This window comes from Rosa rugosa, chromosome 6, assembly GCF_958449725.1.
Source record: "Rosa rugosa chromosome 6, drRosRugo1.1, whole genome shotgun sequence".
Lineage (NCBI taxonomy): Eukaryota > Viridiplantae > Streptophyta > Magnoliopsida > Rosales > Rosaceae > Rosa > Rosa rugosa.
The window spans coordinates 38,620,106-38,638,463 of NC_084825.1; positions in this window are offsets into that span (position 1 = coordinate 38,620,106).

Genomic DNA, 18,358 nt, shown 5'->3' on the forward strand with positions numbered 1-18,358 from the left:
ATATACAAGATACAACGTGTGTCCTATTAGGAAACAACACAGTAGAGAATATTCCTAATAATAATATTCCTAATAATACACAAGATATACAACCCTAATAACACAAGGTATGACTCACGCCAACAATATTCTCTTTTTACAAGTCACCAATCAAACTTTTCTCACGGCAGAGCCTCATGATCATAAAGATGGACAGCCAGCCAATTAGCTAGCTACATATATGTGATTCGAATATATATGTATTACAAACACTAGCTAATAACCAAAAAAATAAAACATCAATTAAAAGGTACCACTAATACAGATGCTCAGATTTAAAAACACCATGTTACTGCTCTCTAGCTTCCCTATGTCGCTATGTCCTACGTTTAAATTGAACTTCTTGTCTTTTTTTAACCACTAATTAATGTAGAAATTGCGTATTGTTTATTTTAGAATGTAGAAGTTGTCACTTCATGAAGCATTGAGATTGTCGCAGATGTTTAAATATAATTTTAAAGCATCTTAAAGGATCAAGTAATATTCACCGAAGTTTCTTTACTTTTTATTCGGGTTATTCCATTTTACTTGCACATTCTTTGTGAATGTAAATACCACGGCTTGAAAACATACACGTGCCAAAAGATAAGAGTTATCACTTCTAAAAAAAAAAAATCAGGAGCAATATCAAGGGATAGATCAAGAGGCTAGGCCGGATCAAAATGAAGGGGAACTTGGTGCACTAGTAAGAGCAAGTTCACCTGTTGGGTCACCATGTCACCCACTATTCACTACTTTTTAGTGTTAATTTCATCCTCTGGGTTCCGAGCACAGTGTATTTCGTGCCCTGTGTCACCCTGTACAGTGTTTTGGGTCACCATGGTGACCTGCACAGTGTATTTCGTGTCCTGGGTCACGGGCACAGTGTATTTCGTGACCCAGAGAATGAAAATATACACTAAAAAGCAGTGAATAGTAGGTGACTTGGTGACCCAACGGATGAACTTGCTCTTAGGTGGATAACAGTTGTTAATGTCAGAATCCGGGGGGACTCTAGTTAACTATAAGTAAAGAGAGAGAGAGAGTTGACACGAGATGTATAGTGGTTCGCCTCCGCATGAGCGGGAGACTACGTCCACTTGAAAGCTTATACTAGTGTGTCGAGCCTTGCGGCCTAACATGATTACAAAGTGTGTTGTAATGGAGTGAATGAATGCATGAATCGTGTTTGAGTGGGAGGAGAGTTCCTTTTATAAGTCAAGGAAGCCATCTCCTCTACTTGTTCTTCGATGTGGGACAAGCAACCACACAATTCTAGTCTAGAAATGCCTAGTTGTGAGGGCATGTTGACAAGGGCGGAAAGGTGGCTTCCCGACGTCGGATTTGCGACTTCCGGATACCGTGGCGTAGCTTGAACATAGGGCTACACGATGGATGTCGCGGTTGGGCCTTGCCATGTCTCGTGGATGTCCCAAAGTGGGTGTTACTTATGCTTGGTGATGGAGAGAACTAGCTTGCTAGTGTAGGTATAAACAAGTCCCCGAAGTCCCCGAGTAAGAGTAGCTTCTTGGTTGGGGAGTTCAAATCATGAAGTCATCAAGCATAAGTAATATCCGAGAGGCGCACGGCCCCTACAAGTCCCCGAGCTCCGCAAGCAAGAAGGGACTCGCTATCCTGCATCACAAAAGACCAAAAAAATCGTATATGTAGTTACATCGGAGGTGCACAACCATAGACTCGTGGAGCCCGGAGGCTAGACCACATGTAAGAAGCATTGTGAACCGAGAGCGCAACTAAAACATGTTGGATAAGTGTAGCGAGTTAGGTGTTCGAGCAAGTTAGGTGTAGGCGCTGTATGAGCGTGCGGGGCGTAGCCCAAGCGAGTCGCGGCCATGCTTTGATACCTAAGCGAGTCATAACCGTTTCGCAAGCATTTATCCGAGCATGTTTAATTGAGCTATAAGTGTCACAAGGTTGTAGATGAATGTCACATGAAAGTGAAATTGAAGCATGTATGTGTGTAGCATGAACTTGTAGGAAAGCTGCTAATAACATGTTGTAGGCATGCTTAAGTGTCATAGAGACATGTATAGTCATGGCATCGGCGGTAGCTCAAATTGCGAGAGCGGAAAAGATAAGAAATAGTGACTTATCTTATGCCGATTTGGAGCGAGTTGGAGGTGGCCGATGATGACGGTCCATTGCCTGTGGCGGATAAAATAGTCCGATAATGCAACTCGTAGTTGGGGTGATGAGGTCGATAAAAATAGTTGAATTTCCCTCGAAACAAAGTAGAGGATTAAAAGCAACACCACCAATTTGCATATGTAAGTTTGACAAAATTGTAAGCAAAATAGGCTATATATGTATATGTGTGTACAAATGGTCAGAAGCATGAGGTTTAAATGGCATCTGGGCGGTGGGGGTACACACATATGCCATGAAGTGGACGAGGTACCTAATTCATGAAGGTAGATGCGTATGCACATGCACCACAAAGCAGCCCATAACTAAATTAACATATATGTGAGTTGTGCATAAAGCATGGCACGTGCACCCTTTATTAATTGTCAGAGGGTATGGGGCTTGAGTCTAAGCTATTTCAAGTGTGATGTTGACAGTCTCAGACAGCTCGGGAGCAGAGGCAAAGTGATAGAAGAGAGAGACTTAGCTTAGATTGTGAAAGCCATAAAAGCTCGGGGCCTGTTTGGGTTGCTGTTGATGCTAGTGGTGCGTGCTGGAGGTGCTAGCGGAGCTGGTTACCGCCTGATGGTGCAAGCGGATCTGTTTCCCTCTGGTGGAAGACTTGCCGGCGGAAGGACTGGCTGGCGGAAGCTGGGGCTCAGCGGAGGCGCCAAGCAGCGGTGCAGCGGAGCACCCCCGGCGGAGTTTCGACGAAGGCCTGCAGAGCATGAAGCATAGTGGTTGCAGTTCGCTTTTCGGGGCAGTGGAGGAATTGGACGGGAGAATGATGTTGGTGACTGTGCCGAGCAGAGGCGCTGACTGGAGCCGATGCTCGATGAAAGTTCGGCGGTGCACAGTCCGGCGGATACAGTGATGGTGGTCGGTTGAGATGCCAGCTGAGCTCGGTGGGCGCTAGCGGAGGTGGGTGCTAGCGGAGCTGTGAGCGACATAGTGGCTGGCGGAGCGGAATGCAGCGACGGTGCATGGACTGAGGTCGCCGGGGCAGAGGTGGGCTTGCTGCCGTCACTGGAGATGCTGAAGAAGGCCAGCGGAGGAAGAAGACGTCAGGTTCCTGTTGGCATATCGAAGGAGACTGCTGGGCGGAGCGAAGGAGAGATGGCTCAGCGGAAGAGCGAAGTGCGGCGGAGGATTTAGGCCAGCGGAGGCGGTGGGCAGCGGTAGTGGAGGTTTCGCCGCTGGTGCTCACGAGTCCGGCGAAGTTGGGCGGAGCGGATCCGCCGGCTAAGTTGGGCGGAGCGGAGGAGAGAGATAGCTCAGCGGAGGTGGATTTCCAGCGGAAGTTGGAGCTGCAAGTTGAAGCTCAGCGGTGCTGAAGTCTGGCGGGAATTTTTTGAAAGATGGAGGGGTGCCCAGAGAAGTTTTCTGGGTGTCCAGAGAATTTTTGCCGCCCAAATTTTTTTTTTTTTTTTTTTTTTTTTTTGAGATGGTCGTTGACCATTGACATGGGCGCTGACCATGACGATCAGCGCTGACCGATGATGATCAGCGTTGACCATGCTAGCTCGGCGTTGACCAAGCGTTGACCGGACCCTGATGGGCGTTGACCAACCCCGCCGGGCGTTGACCAACCTCGCCGGGCGTTGACCGGCCCCGATTTGATGTTGAACGAGCGTTGATCGTCCAAAGCTTGTGGTAGGTGACGAAGCCTTTGTGTGCCGGCTTCCCACAGACGGCGCCAAATGTTAATGTCAGAATCCGAGGGGACTCTAGTTAACTATAAGTAAAGAGAGAGAGAGAGTTGACACGAGATGTATAGTGGTTCGCCTCCGCATGAGCGGGAGACTACGTCCACTTGAAAGCTTATACTAGTGTGTCGAGCCTTGCGGCCTAACATGATTACAAAGTGTGTTGTAATGGAGTGAATGAATGCATGAATCGTGTTTGAGTGGGAGGAGAGTTCCTTTTATAAGTCAAGGAAGCCATCTCCTCTACTTGTTCTTCGATGTGGGACAAGCAACCACACAATTCTAGTCTAGAAATGCCTAGTTGTGAGGGCATGTTGACAAGGGCGGAAAGGTGGCTTCCCGACGTCGGATTTGCGACTTCCGGATACCGTGGCGTAGCTTGAACATAGGGCTACACGATGGATGTCGCGGTTGGGCCTTGCCATGTCTCGTGGATGTCCCAAAGTGGGTGTTACTTATGCTTGGTGATGGAGAGAACTAGCTTGCTAGTGTAGGTATAAACAACAGTGAAGGTTACACTAGCAGTGTGGGAATGAGATCGATTTCATGACTTCTAGAGGAGTTAAGCTATAGAGTTTATGAATTACTTAGCTAACTCAAGTACTACGATGATTGGGTGTGGAAAAGTGCTTACTTTTGTAGTGCTGTAATGACTTAACTTTGAACGAGCTCGAAATTTTCTCTTAAGTTTAAGCTAAGATAGAAATTGTGAGGAATGCTAGAGAGATCGATTAAATGCTTTCACTAGTGGAGTTATCATAATCGACTAATGGTTTAGAAAATTAGTCAGTCTAGGTAATCGAATTTTGTCGACAATATTCTTGCTGTGAGTTGAGTCATTTCTGATAAAGTAATCTGGGGTTCACATCCAAAACCAATTGGCAATGGATGAAGTGACTCAAACCCTTATAAACCCATAGGCAATGTCCCATTTTTCCCATGTGGGATGTATATATTCTCAACACGCCCCCGCACGTGTGGCGAATTTTCAAGCCATACACGTGGACAACTTTGGGTGACGTGGAGCCCGTGTGGCCGTTAGGCATGCACACGTGGCCGGGTAACCCGCTCTGATACCATGATAAAGTAATCTGGGGTTCACATTCAAAACCAATTGGCAAAGGATAAAGTGGCTCAAATCCTTATAAACTCATAGACAAGGTCTCATTTTTCCCATGTGTGATGTATATATTCTCAACAATTTCTTCTTGTTGTTTATCGTTAATCGAATTATAACTTCACTTAGTGTGATTTTACTTTGTGATCTTTGGACAAAGGCACAGTTATTCCAAACAAACATTAACACGAGTCATTGTATTATAACACACCAAACACATATACACGCCATTTTCTCTTTTCTTTCCTTTTCTTTTTAGGGATGGGAGATCAAACTAGAACATTTGTATGGCCTGTGTCCCTTGCAATGGGCCATTCATTGATTGGATACCTAAATAAGTGAAATTGCATCCTTCCTGCCATGTTAATTGAATACCTAAATAGTACTAGCCAAGACGTATGGAACAACATAATGTAATTAAACATGAATTTTCTGTGAAATGAAATCTGTCTCATTTTCTATGGAATTTTTATAATGTGTTTACTCTTCCTAGTTTCTAGATACGTACGTCATATGAATTAATATATGAGGGTAATGTTGCACCAAAGTTTTTGTTGAATTTTCTCAAACCAACTTCTCTGGTTCTCTATTCTTTTTCCAATTGCGACAGACATCGATATATATATATTGATTAACACTCTTTTAAAAACTTATTTCGAAGAAACTGATATAAACACCTTCAAAAAATTGTTAAATTAGAAAGAGCCATATGTTAACAAAGGGCTATCACTCACCTAATTAAGCCTGCCGGTGCACTATATAAAATGTAAATGGCATATCTCATACCATCTTTTGGGTCGTTGCACAAAATTATATCTCATGATCACTTTCGTTTTGAAAAAAAGAATTAAGAAAACTCTAAATTATGTACTCAATAACATATGTTTTCTAATTTAGAATTTGTTTTTCCTCTGTCACGCCATATATGATAGGAAATGATGAACAGAGAACTCAGCTAACTTGAGCTGAAACCGAAAGAAAGAAAGGTAGCTAAAACGAGAATCTTACCAAACGTACAAGTGCCTTTACAATTTCCTAAACTGTTAATTTTATGAGGTTTGTTACATGGATTTCCTTTAATTATGAATCCGTTGATTCTTTTTAACCTTTGTTTATTAACCCATGATTTTACATGGCCTCCATGATCCAGACAAATCCAAAGGAAAATCTAGCTTTTCCAGAAAATTGTCTCAATTTCTCACCCCTTTATCAAAAAGAGAGATGCCCTAGCTACCCTGTCAGATTGTTTACCATTATCGTTCTCTCTTTCCAAAACCAACCCCATGCTTCACGCTTTTGTCAGAAAATTTTATGAGAAAAATCTAACCAACAGATTTCCCTTCGCATTATGGCCATTGCCCATTGATGTCTATATTTATTTCTCAATCCACACCTTTTATCCTTTCTCACCTACTAGCTAGGGTTTCCTTTTCTACTCAGTGGTCTTATTCCTATTCCTATTTAAGTACCTCCCTTCAGACCCATTGCTCAACCACATTTGGGCAAAACCCACTTTCTTCTTCTCTCTTTTGTTTAGGTCATTTGGGGTATAGAGAGATGAGAGCTTCCTTCGATCCAAATGCAGGAGTAGAGATGGCGTACACTGCTCCTAATTCATGAATACCTCTGGGTTGCGCAGGATAAAGAAAACCTAGTGCGCAGCTTAGGGGTTTGCATGACATAGGAGCAGAGGTTTCCTTCTCCTTTCCTTGATTGGATTGAAGGGAGCTCTCATTATTATTGACCTCTCTCACTTGATATGTATACTATTTGGATCTGGATTGTCTGTTTTGAGATTTACTATCTGGGCGTCTTTGCTTTACTTTTAATTTGTCAATATCTATTTACCCTCTGAATCTGTGATGTGTTTTTGTGAGTTTGGCAGTTGCAGGATATATGGGAAACTAATTGATGCTGGAATGACCTGATCGAAAAGTTTACTTTTAGAGGCATGTAAGCAAATCCAAAGGGTGTTTCTACATCTACCATTTATGGGAATCAATTGAGCTTGACGCGTTTTTCAAAGACAGTAGCTAGCTCCAACTTTGAATTTGAAAATACGTATTATGTACGTGTGTAGATCAAGTACTCATATACGGTTTCTTATCCAATCCTACGTAGGTGGCTGTACCTGTACATATCTAGCTCAGCGAATGTAATGACTTTTATTTTGTACATTTTTATATCTCTATCCTTCATACGAGCCCTTCCAAAATTTGGAAATTTAATACGTACGCATCAGCGGTTGTTTGGGGGAAAATTTGTGAATGGATATAATTGCCAATATGAAGAAATTTCGAACCGGTTTGAGTTTGTTGTAATTAAGAGACAAGTACAAAGTTATAGCTCAAAAGAAGAAGAAAACAAATATAGTAGATTACGTAGTAGATATTTCCAATTTAGATATTTCATACCCAGAATCCTAATCACATATTATTACAAAGTAGCACAATAAAATCAGGAGATTCGGGTTCTCTAGTAGTCTAGTTGTCTCTCCCTCTGCCGCTCCCAGAAGTGCTGTTACTAGTCGACACTTTCCGCCTGGCAAAGAGATTGAATAGACCAGATTCAAAAGCTTCCAGGCTAGCAATGATGTTGTAGTAGTAGTCCAGCTTACTCTGGTAGAGGTCGTGACGATGGATGTAGCGCTCTTCCCAGTCACGTATGTTGTGGATCACGCTTACAAGGAAGAGCTTAGAGCAAGTTCACCCGTTGGGTCACCATTTCATCCACTATTCACTACTTTTTAGTGTTAATTTCCACCCTCTGGGTCACGATGGTGACTCAGAAAGTGACTCCTGGTGACCCAGGGCACGAAATACACTGTACCCGTGACCGAGAGGGTGAAATTAACACTAAAAAATGGTGAATAGTGGGTGACCTGGTGACCCAACGGGTGAAGTTGCTTTTATGTACTTGAAAGTGATGAGCTGAGAAAGAAGCATGCCCCAGCAACAGCTACATCCCTTGATCATACTCTCTGGCTGGGACATGCTTCTTCCTCGGCTCATCTGTGTATTTCAGACAAACGAGTGTCGTAAAGGGAGTGCTCCACAATGAAAGGAAATACCCAGATATGATCAGAACTCCATCATATGTGATATGTCCCCCATATGATTAGCCTTCATAGAATTTCAGGAGCTAAACAAAATGGACTTGCTCTATACATCATTCAATCTCACATGTTCTGTCATATAGTCACAGAGGCGAAATTAAAAATTCTTGAATGGGAACGTTTTATATTTTAATAAGTAAAAATTTATTTCTTAATTACCCTTGAAATGTAGGCAACTCCACTATGTGTGTGTGTGTGTGTGGCCTTCGAAACAATTTTATCCATAACTTAATCTTTGTTGGATGTATGCTTTCAATTGATAATGTTGTGAAGAATAGTATGAGGTACTTGCTAGCTTTCTTGTACTTGTATCTGGTTTTCTGACTATGTACACCCCAAAATATATGCATAATCTATTCTCCAAAATCGAAAAATACAATCTACATTTTGCTCAAAGCCGGACATTTTGGATATATATGGATATATACTAGCCATATGTTGCCCAAGATACTGAGAGAAAACTTCTTCTCTAAAAAAAAACCCTAGCGGCGGCAAAAGTTTTCTATCAAGGGTGCATGCCCGGTCCGACCGCACGCCCTTGCGGCGGCGGCGTCAGATGGGTCAGATGAGACCGTGTGTCTGGAAGTGGGTGGTCTGGCCAGAGTAAAGGTTGCAGGTTGAAGACGTCGCCGTCCTGGGGGCTTGGAGTTTTTGACGGGAAAAAGCAGCAGCGAGATGGCACGATGGCGTGGGTTGGTGTCGCCTGGACCTAGAGAGAAGCATGAACAGCCTAATTGGTGGCTCTTGGCTGTGTCGTGGAAGCGGAGCTCGCTTGGAGTGGCAACATCGGGGTTTACTGTGCTCAGATCAATCCCAAAGCCGGCTTAGAGGCTGTGCAAAGTGTGCGATGGAACAGGGCCTCCAAATTTTGGGGCCCTATATATACTTCTTTGTACAACTATATTATTTATGAAAGGGCCCTCACTACTTGAAAGTTTTGTAGTTCAGTTGGCAATTAACTCTCTTTCCAACTTAGTAGTACAAGTTTGATTCTCATTGCAGCTGATTTGCTTTTTATTTCTTTTTTGGGCCCCTTTTCCTAACCCCATTTTCTTGTTCTTTTGGGCCTCTTTTCCTCATTGCAGGTGATTTGCTTTTTATTTATTCTTTTTTTGGGCCCCTTTTTCTGCCTCCATTTTCTTGTTCTTTTGGGCCTCTTTTCCTCATTGCACTTTGCTTTTTTATATTACATTTATCCTTAATCCTTAAATGTCTTTTGGATAGTATTGTATTTATCTTCGTTAATAATTCATAATTCAATTGTAATTTTGTCTGTAAATGGATTTTTGTTAACAAGGTTTAGTCCTCTTTCTCTCTAAATCTTTTTGTTTTTAAAGAAGTGGAATAATAATATAAGATAAGATGGCCAAAAAAGAAGAAGAATAAAGTAATTAATTATATTGGTTTGTATATAACAAAAATTTTCAATGATATATTCATGTATAATCTCGTAAAGAGGGCTATATTTTCTATCTCGCACAGGGCCTCCAAAATTTTTGAGACGGCTCTTATCGATTCGAGTGGGTTTGGGTGGTCTGGTTTCGCTTTGGGGAAGGGCAGCAAGTCTAGCCGGCGTGAGGTAGGTGGAGGAGGCGCTGCTGACGGTGGTGAGACGGCACAGGAGGAGCAAGTAGGGTGGTGGTGTCATAGACTGGGCAACCTGAGACTTGGGCTTGGGCCACTGGGTTTTATGGGGCCTTGGGTAGCTTTTGGGCTACTTTGGGCTTCTAGGGTTTTAAATAGTTTTTTTGCTATTTATTTCCAATAATTCCTTTTTTTTTAGGGAGCTATGCTTATTCGTTCTTTAACGAGAGCTAACGGATGTAGTTAGGTGGTTTTTAGCCTGTAAATTATGATGTTTCTTTTTACATCTTGATAATCGAAACTTCTGAAGTGCCGCAATTGAGCGCTTTGGCAAAGGAAGTTTTCACACAAAATTATCTTTTTGTAGGGTAATGTTGTAGTTTGTTAGGCTCCTTGATTAAGTGAGTTTTGATGTCTTAAGTTAATGGTGCATGATTCTCGTTTCTGGGAAATTTGTAAGTGTCGTTCTGGCTTGCGATTATCAATGAAATCTTCATTTACTCAAAAAAAAAAAAAAAAATTCTGCCCAAGATTTAAATTTGGATATAATGTGAAGGTTGGAGACAAGATTAAGGAGTTGTCAAGAATTCAGACCACGCTTTCTACTTCGAATCGAAATCTTAAATTCAATCAAATCTGTATATGACCACTTTGTGGTATTTGTATCAAAAGGGAAATTTTTAAGAACATTACATGAAGTATGGGCCATTGAGAATTAAGGTTAGTATACTTTACAAAACTTCAGAATGGTGCCTTGGGTTCAAAACCTGATCACCCAACATAAATACATACCGTCAGTTTGACTGTTAGTCTGCTTGACTTCTGTCAATTTATAGGACAAATCCGTCTCTTCAACGATAATGGAGAAAAAAAAAAACTGAGAATGGAGACCTGCCCAATCCTGCGGCTTTCTCTATTTCTCTACCACCAAACCCTCTCCAATTCCATTCTTCAATCATCTTATCCGAGCACCAATCAAATTGGAAACCCATCACATATAGATTCAATCTTCATCTTTGTTGGAGCATAATTCATATACAATTTGTGCCCTAAAGCATGAAAATTACTTGTTTTAAAGTCTAATTTAATATTGACTAATCCAATTCCATGTTTTGTAGAAAATCTTCACAAGAGGAGAAAAAAGTGAAATTTCAGCAAATTTTTCATGCACCACCACTCACGGTGGTACCATGTATTTTCCGGCCATATTCATGGAGGAGCAAAGAGGATGAATATCATAGGATCTATTCCATTACATTCATTCACCATCATTCTATCTTAACCAAATTCTAAACTTTTTGGTTCCAATTCAACCATACACTCCCTATTGTCCAAAATTCCACCATCATCATCACTTCAATATCTATCATGTTTTAGGCTTAATCATCATCCATCATTCATCATTTCCTACTCTAACGTACCTACACCATCACTCCCATACTCTTTTCTCTTGTTTTTGGGATCTATTACTACTCTCATACTCCACCTCTTTGCTCAATTCAAGAACCTAGCTGCTATCTTGACTTCTCAACACCAATTTCGCATCTCTCTCCATCTATTTAAGCACCCATTCTTCACAAGAAAGAGGCATCACCCACACTTAGCCACTACAACTTTTTCTATCTCTTTTTCTCTACACAATCCACTACCATCTCCTCCACAAAACCTCAATCTCCACCACTTCATTTTCAAACTACATCCCTACTCATTACATCTTACATATATCAAGCATCATCATCATCATCATCATCTCAAGTCTTGAAGAAGGAGTTCAAGGAAAAAGCTAGAGCATAAGAGGATCCACACATCATCTCCATGACAAAGTTTCCATGATCAACCACTTCATCATCCTTCACTTGTGATCATCCCTAGTCATTTCTAAACTCTTTTCTTTGATAGCTTAATGTTTTTCATTATGTTGATACTAGTTTATGTAGATATGTGTGCATGAGTAATCTATTGTTGGGGTTAGAGTTGAAAGCCCTAACCAAACTTGTAATGAGTTGATGTTTGAATCTTATTTGATGCAATTTTCATAATCATCTTCACATACTAAATCAAGAAATGAATGCTTGTATTTGAATCTAGCTAATTTGAATACTTTGCATTTGCCATTACATGAACATTGTTTAGAGAGTAGCTAGCTTTGAACATTAATAACATGATAGCACACTAGGTGTGTATGTGAGGGTAGTGAGTCAAAATCACCTAGACCTAGGATTAGTTTGCTTGCTTGATTATCTAAATTTAAATCTTTATGCATCTAGGAGCAAAGAATTGATACTTATCCTGTAATATAACTTATTCTTGGGTAGCTAGTTTCGCACTTATCCAGTGAAAATTGATAAAATCAAAGGAGTTTAGGCCTTAATAGTCTTATCCGGATGCTAAGAGGGTAATTGGATACTTGGGATTGCATTTTTTTTAGTTTGAACATCAATGCATGCAAGGGAGACTATGACGAACAACCTAAAGCTCCGTCAGTTAGCCATGTCCTCATGTCTTTCTTATGTCAATACAAACTTTAAATTGAATGTGCCAAAGACTACCACAGCTGCAGCACACATGCAACATGTATACTAACATGCAAAATTTTACATTGACATGCATGTGCTAGTCCTCCATGTATTTCTAGGATCATATATTTCAAAGGCCCATGATCCATATATGCCATCCGCCCATGCTCGTTATGAAGCCATATGTCGCTCTAATTGATATGGCACTCACCATGCCTATAGACATATCAATTACTTTAATCTTTTGTTCCATGTGCCCACTGACACAAGTGCTATCTACTAGACATATCAATTACTTTCTATCAGTAATTATCATATGCATGCACCTGTGCACATTGCAACGAGCTACATATTTTGTGAACATTATAGACCATATGTGCACATTAAATCTTCGTTGCACATATTCAATCAATTTTGTTCCTCGGTCAATTCATCGATATGGATAAATTGCTAATCATTTACCTTATCTTGCCGAGGCATAAACACCGTTTCAATCAACGACATCATCAGCCTTCTAACAAGGAACTTCGCCGGAGCAATGGACCGTCACACTCGGCCAACTCCGCTAGCCTCCAAATTGGCACAAGATAAGTCACTATCTTATCTCTTAAGCTCCTGCAATTTGAGCTACCGCCGATGCCATGTCTGTACATGTCTCCATGACCCTTACGCATGCCTACGGCGTGTTATTAACACCTTTACTACATCGTACATGCTTGCTCTGTGTGTTTTGTCCTTTTTTCATGCAGATACATACTTTACGAGTCTACGGTCTACGACCAAACCGCCACGCGGTAAGGCAACGCCTCATAATAGCACTGACCGCTACGCGGCATTGCAGCAAGGGACTAGTTAACACAGCCTACGGCAGGCATTGATCCGGCAGTTAACCCCGACGCTTGGGTACTAAAGCTTGGGATCGCTACCCAACACCCTCTGCTCCGTGCAGCTCCCCCTCAACAAACAAATTACCGACCATCCGGAGGTCCGTCATGGCTGGGGAGTCGGGGACTCTCTAGCGGGCCTAGCAGGGGCCCATGCCTTCCCGGCAACCCATTGAGCTTCCGCTCATGCCTTCCCGGCAACCCATTGAGCTTCCGCTCATGCCTTCCCGGCATCCCATTGAGCTTCCGCTCATCCCCATTGAGCTTCCGCTCATGCCTTCCCGGCACCCCATTGAGCTTCCGCTCATGCCTTCCCGGCAACCCATTGAGCTTCCGCTCATGCCTTCCCGGCATCCCATTGAGCTTCCGCTCATCCCCATTGAGCTTCCGCTCATGCCTTCCCGGCACCCCATTAAGCTTCCGCTCATGCCTTCCCGGCAACCCATTGAGCTTCCGCTCATGCCTTCCCGGCACCCCATTGAGCTTCCGCTCATGCCTTCCCGGCATCCCATTGAGCTTCCGCTCATCCCCATTGAGCTTCCGCTCATGCCTTCCCGGCACCCCATTGAGCTTCCGCTCATGCCTTCCCGACACCCCATTGAGCTTCCGCTCATGCCTTCCCGGCACCCCATTGAGCTTCCGCTCATCCCCCTTGAGCTTCCCGCTCATGCCTTCCCGGCAATCCTCGAGCTTCCCGCTCACGCCTTCCCGGCATTCCCAATCTTCACATTCATGTCTACTCGACACACCACACGTTAATGGAACATGGAATTCTTCTACCATTTGTCGCTCCCGACAAATTGAATTCTTTTCGCGTTCCATTAATACGAGCGACAACCAAACCAACACAAGCGTTCACGTACTCATCATTTACACGTTACAAACGCTTACCTTCGCAGCGCTCATACAACTTACATTTATCATGTGCAATCCATATGCTCACACGGCCATACGCGCTCTCGAGTTTGTACGTCATAATCGATCGTCCTCGACGCCATTCGCGTGTATACATCAACATGTATCACGCACCTCATACGTTTATATATGCCAACGCATATCAATGCAACTCACATTTGTTGCCCAATGCAACGAGCATTCTACATATGCGTGTTTTTTGTCTCATTGTGCAGGATTAAACGAGTCCCTTCTTGCTTACGGAGTTCGGGGACTTGTAGGGGCTCCGTGCCGCCCGGTTACTTATGCTTGATGACTGCATGATTTGAACTCCCCAACCAAGAAGCTACTCTTACTCGGGGACTTCGGGGACTTGTACATACCTCCAATAATATGGAGTATTTACTACGTCACCAAGCATAAGTAACACCCACTTTGGGACATCCACAAAACATGGCAAGGCCCAACCAAGACATACATCGTGTAGCCCTATGTTCAGGCTACGCGGCGGTATCCGGAAGTCACAAATCCGCCACCGGGAAGCCACCTTTCCGCCCTTGCCAACATGCCTCCATAGCATAGCTTTCTGCATGTTAAATAGACTAGAATAGTAACTTTACTTGTCCCACATCGAAGAACAAGTAAAGGAGAAGCATTCCTTCATCTATAAAAGGAATGCCTCCTCCCACAACTCAACACATTCCACATTCATCATCTCATTACATTTCTTGTAATCTTGTTAGGCCGCAAGGCTCGACACACTAGTATAAGCTTTTAAGTGGACGTAGTCTCCCGCTCATGCGGAGGCGAACCACTATACATCTTGTGTCAAATCTCTCTCTCTCTGTCTCTCTTTCTTTATTTATAGCTAACTAGAGATCCCCACGGATCACTAACGTTAACACATTTAATTGGATACTTGAGATTGCATTACTTATAGTTTGAACATCAATGCATGCAAGGGAGGCTATGGTGAACAATCTAAAGCTCTAACTTCCATCCATTTTATCACATCTAGTTTAACATAGCCTAGTTTACATTTCAAGTTTTTATTTTGTGTTAATTTGAGTTGAAACCATCTCCAAAGCCAAAATCAAACCACTACTACACCATCTTGCATATATTCACCATGAACTTTGGTTTACTTATGAGCCATTTTGCATATTCATCTAGCACCCTTTAGGTCCCTAGCTAGAGTGAGTTTTCCAATCCCTTGGGTACGATATCCCCTACTCATAATCCCTACACTATAACTTGACCCTTATACTTGAGGGTGGCTATGACGAACAACCTAAAGCTCTAACTTCCATCCATCTAATTGGATACTTGAGATTGCATTACTTATAGTTTGAACATCAATGCATGCAAGGGAGGCTATGATGAACAATCTAAAGCTCTAACTTCCATCCATTTTATCACATCTAGTTTAACATAGCCTAGTTTACATTTCAAGTTTTTATTTTGTGTTAATTAATTTGAGTTGAAACCATCTCCAAAGCCAAAATCAAACCACTACTACACCATCTTGCATATATTCACCATGAACTTTGGTTCACTTATGAGCCATTGTTTATGATTTGTACATTTGCATATTCATCTAGCACCCTTTAGGTTTTCCCTAGTTAGAGTGGGTTTTCCAATCCCTTGGGTACGATATCCCCTACTCATAATCCCTACACTATAACTTGACCCTTATACTTGAGGGTGACTATTTGGCTAACAATCTTTCTTTTTGAAACACATAAAAAATTGTTAGGGTTTTGCATCAATAATAAATATAATCTCGTCTCCTAAGACTGGGTTTTTAGGTGTTAAGAATGGCGCGGTGAGGTTGATGATTTTAGGTTTTGATTGAAGTGTGAGTTTGAATTTGGGGGGGGGGGGGGACAAGGTGGCTGGTACTTTTTCCGGCAAGTGCTCAAGGCCGTTTTTTAAGAGAGAATTTCTCGAAACGTTTTGGAAATTGGGATGCTTTTGTTGTCTGAATCAGAAGCTCCTCTTGCTGTGCATTTGCAGACTACTCCACCATACTCAGCCATTGCCATTGACCAAACCGTGATTCTCGGGAGTGGTGAAGGACGAGATCGCGAGCTATGGTGATTAAAAGTTGATTCTTCAAGCATTTTAACCCAAAACCTCATCTGGGCATTTCAATTTTGCTCCATTGTTACCGTGGCTGGAAATATCAATTCGGATCCAGTCGAGTTTTACTTTTGTGTAAATTTGAGAAAAGAATTGGGGAAGATTTGAGAGAAAAAGAGGTAGCGGGCACAAAAAATTGGGTTGAGAGAGAGAGAGATTGGGTTGTGGGTCGGAGGAGGAGAGGGAGAGGGGTTGTGGGTCGGAGGAGGGGGGGGGGGGGGGGGGAAGAGAGAGAGGATACTAAATCACTCTTTGAAAAATGAATAATGGCACAAGGGTTAATGGTGTTATTGATGACAGGTACCAAAACTGTGTCGGATTTTCAACCCAGACACTATTGTAATGTTTTGTAAAGTAAATTCACCTTAATTCTCAGTGGTCCATACCTCATGTACTGTTCTTAAGTATCAAAATTGTATTGAAATTAAAAATATTTGAGTTTGATTCTATTACCCTATTTTGTTTCTATATGTTCCATAGAAGCCAGAAGACCGACCAGTTTAAAGAATAATGGGAATTCAAGATGTTGATAGCCGATACTCAACATTGGTGGAAACAAGCTTGTAATTCTCTCTAATCTTCTCTTCATAAGCTTCAAGACACAAGACAGTATATCATAGATTCAAATCAGATGTCTGAACAAAGAGTTATGAAGATGTAAAATTTAGTTTTTCGCCAACCCCCTTCCGTATGTGCATCTGCCAGCATGGCATTGAACATGTTTTGATAGCCGACAACAGCACCAATCGGGAATACAAATACGGGTTTGGATTCGGAGTCTTATATATGGATAGTTAGGTACGTATCATCACTAAACAAGTTAGCTATAGAATATTGACTAGTAAGTGGCATGGAAAGTCCCCCAAACCCGTGACACAAGTCGGTATCTTCTTCCACAATCAAAGATGGAGAAAAAAAGGAAAGAGAATCCTTTGCATGCATCTACTATGGAAGCATTCTCTTGGTCAGGAAGTAGACCAGGCCAATATCTCAGCCGGATTCGGTAGACTTGACCTGGGAGAAGTGTAACGACCGGTTCCGACCGCCCAAATTGCATTGTTAATTCAAGAAATTAGGGAATGAGGATTTAAACTAAAAAAAGATGCATCAAATCAATCTATTGATTGATTCTTTTTTTGGTCGTGTTTCATTTTAAAGTCTCCATTTGCATTTCAGGAAGGCTCCCTTGGACCCTTCAAAGCTTCAAATATTATATGTACAAGACTGGGCTTCAAATATTGCTGTCTCATATTATAGAACCCTATTTGATCGAATCCTTGCAATGATGGAAAGACAACTACTCTTATCTAGTCATTTTTAGGTGAAAAGGAGAAGTTAAAGTACCCTGTTTTAGAAATTGGAAGAGAACCTCATTACAGTAGGAATTTACTCTTGTTCCTTCTACAAATGGTGGTCTATGTTTAACTGACAGGGGTGATTTAACTGACTCAACGGATCTTCCGTTATATAAATCTGTATTATCTTTTTATTTTCTTACCTCTAGTAAGCCCTTATTATAGTAACAACAGTTCATTGGCAATTTCTTTGAAGGATCCAATACCTCTTGGATGAGAGAAGGTTTTTGGTAATGTTAGGTTAACGTTTTAACCACGTTGCTTGTTGTTATCTGTGACAACTCAATATTGACTTAATAAATAATAACAAGCTTGCAGTTTACCCAAAAATTTCTTTCTTTTTGGATAGAATCGGTTATAATTAGAATTAGTTCTCCTTCCCTAACAAGAAAGTTAATCCATAGAAAAAAATTGAAAACAAAAATATGCATGGGTGTGAAAAAAAAAAAAAAATCATGACATATTATTCAATTGACATGTGGTCACCGTTTTATTTAATTTTTCAGATTGAATAATTTTCGACTTTAATCTATCTAGAACTCTAACATTGTCCAAACACGCTATATTGGTCGACCCTAATTAGTTAAGATCATGACACTCCATATTTTTCCTGAAAAGTTTCGATATCAAGAGATGCACAATTAACCAACAATCCCTAATCAACTAATATCACAAAACCCTATTGTCATATGTGTCATCATGACTCAATTTCCATGCCCACCTTAATTGACCTGTATGTGTGTCATCCTCACCCCCCCCCCAATCTGTTATCTTCTATCATCAACAATCTAAAATTTCTCATCATAAAAACCAAACTAAATTTCTTTTAAATTTTTTTTTTAAATAGATAAAATAAAATAAAAACAGAGCAGAGAGATGGTA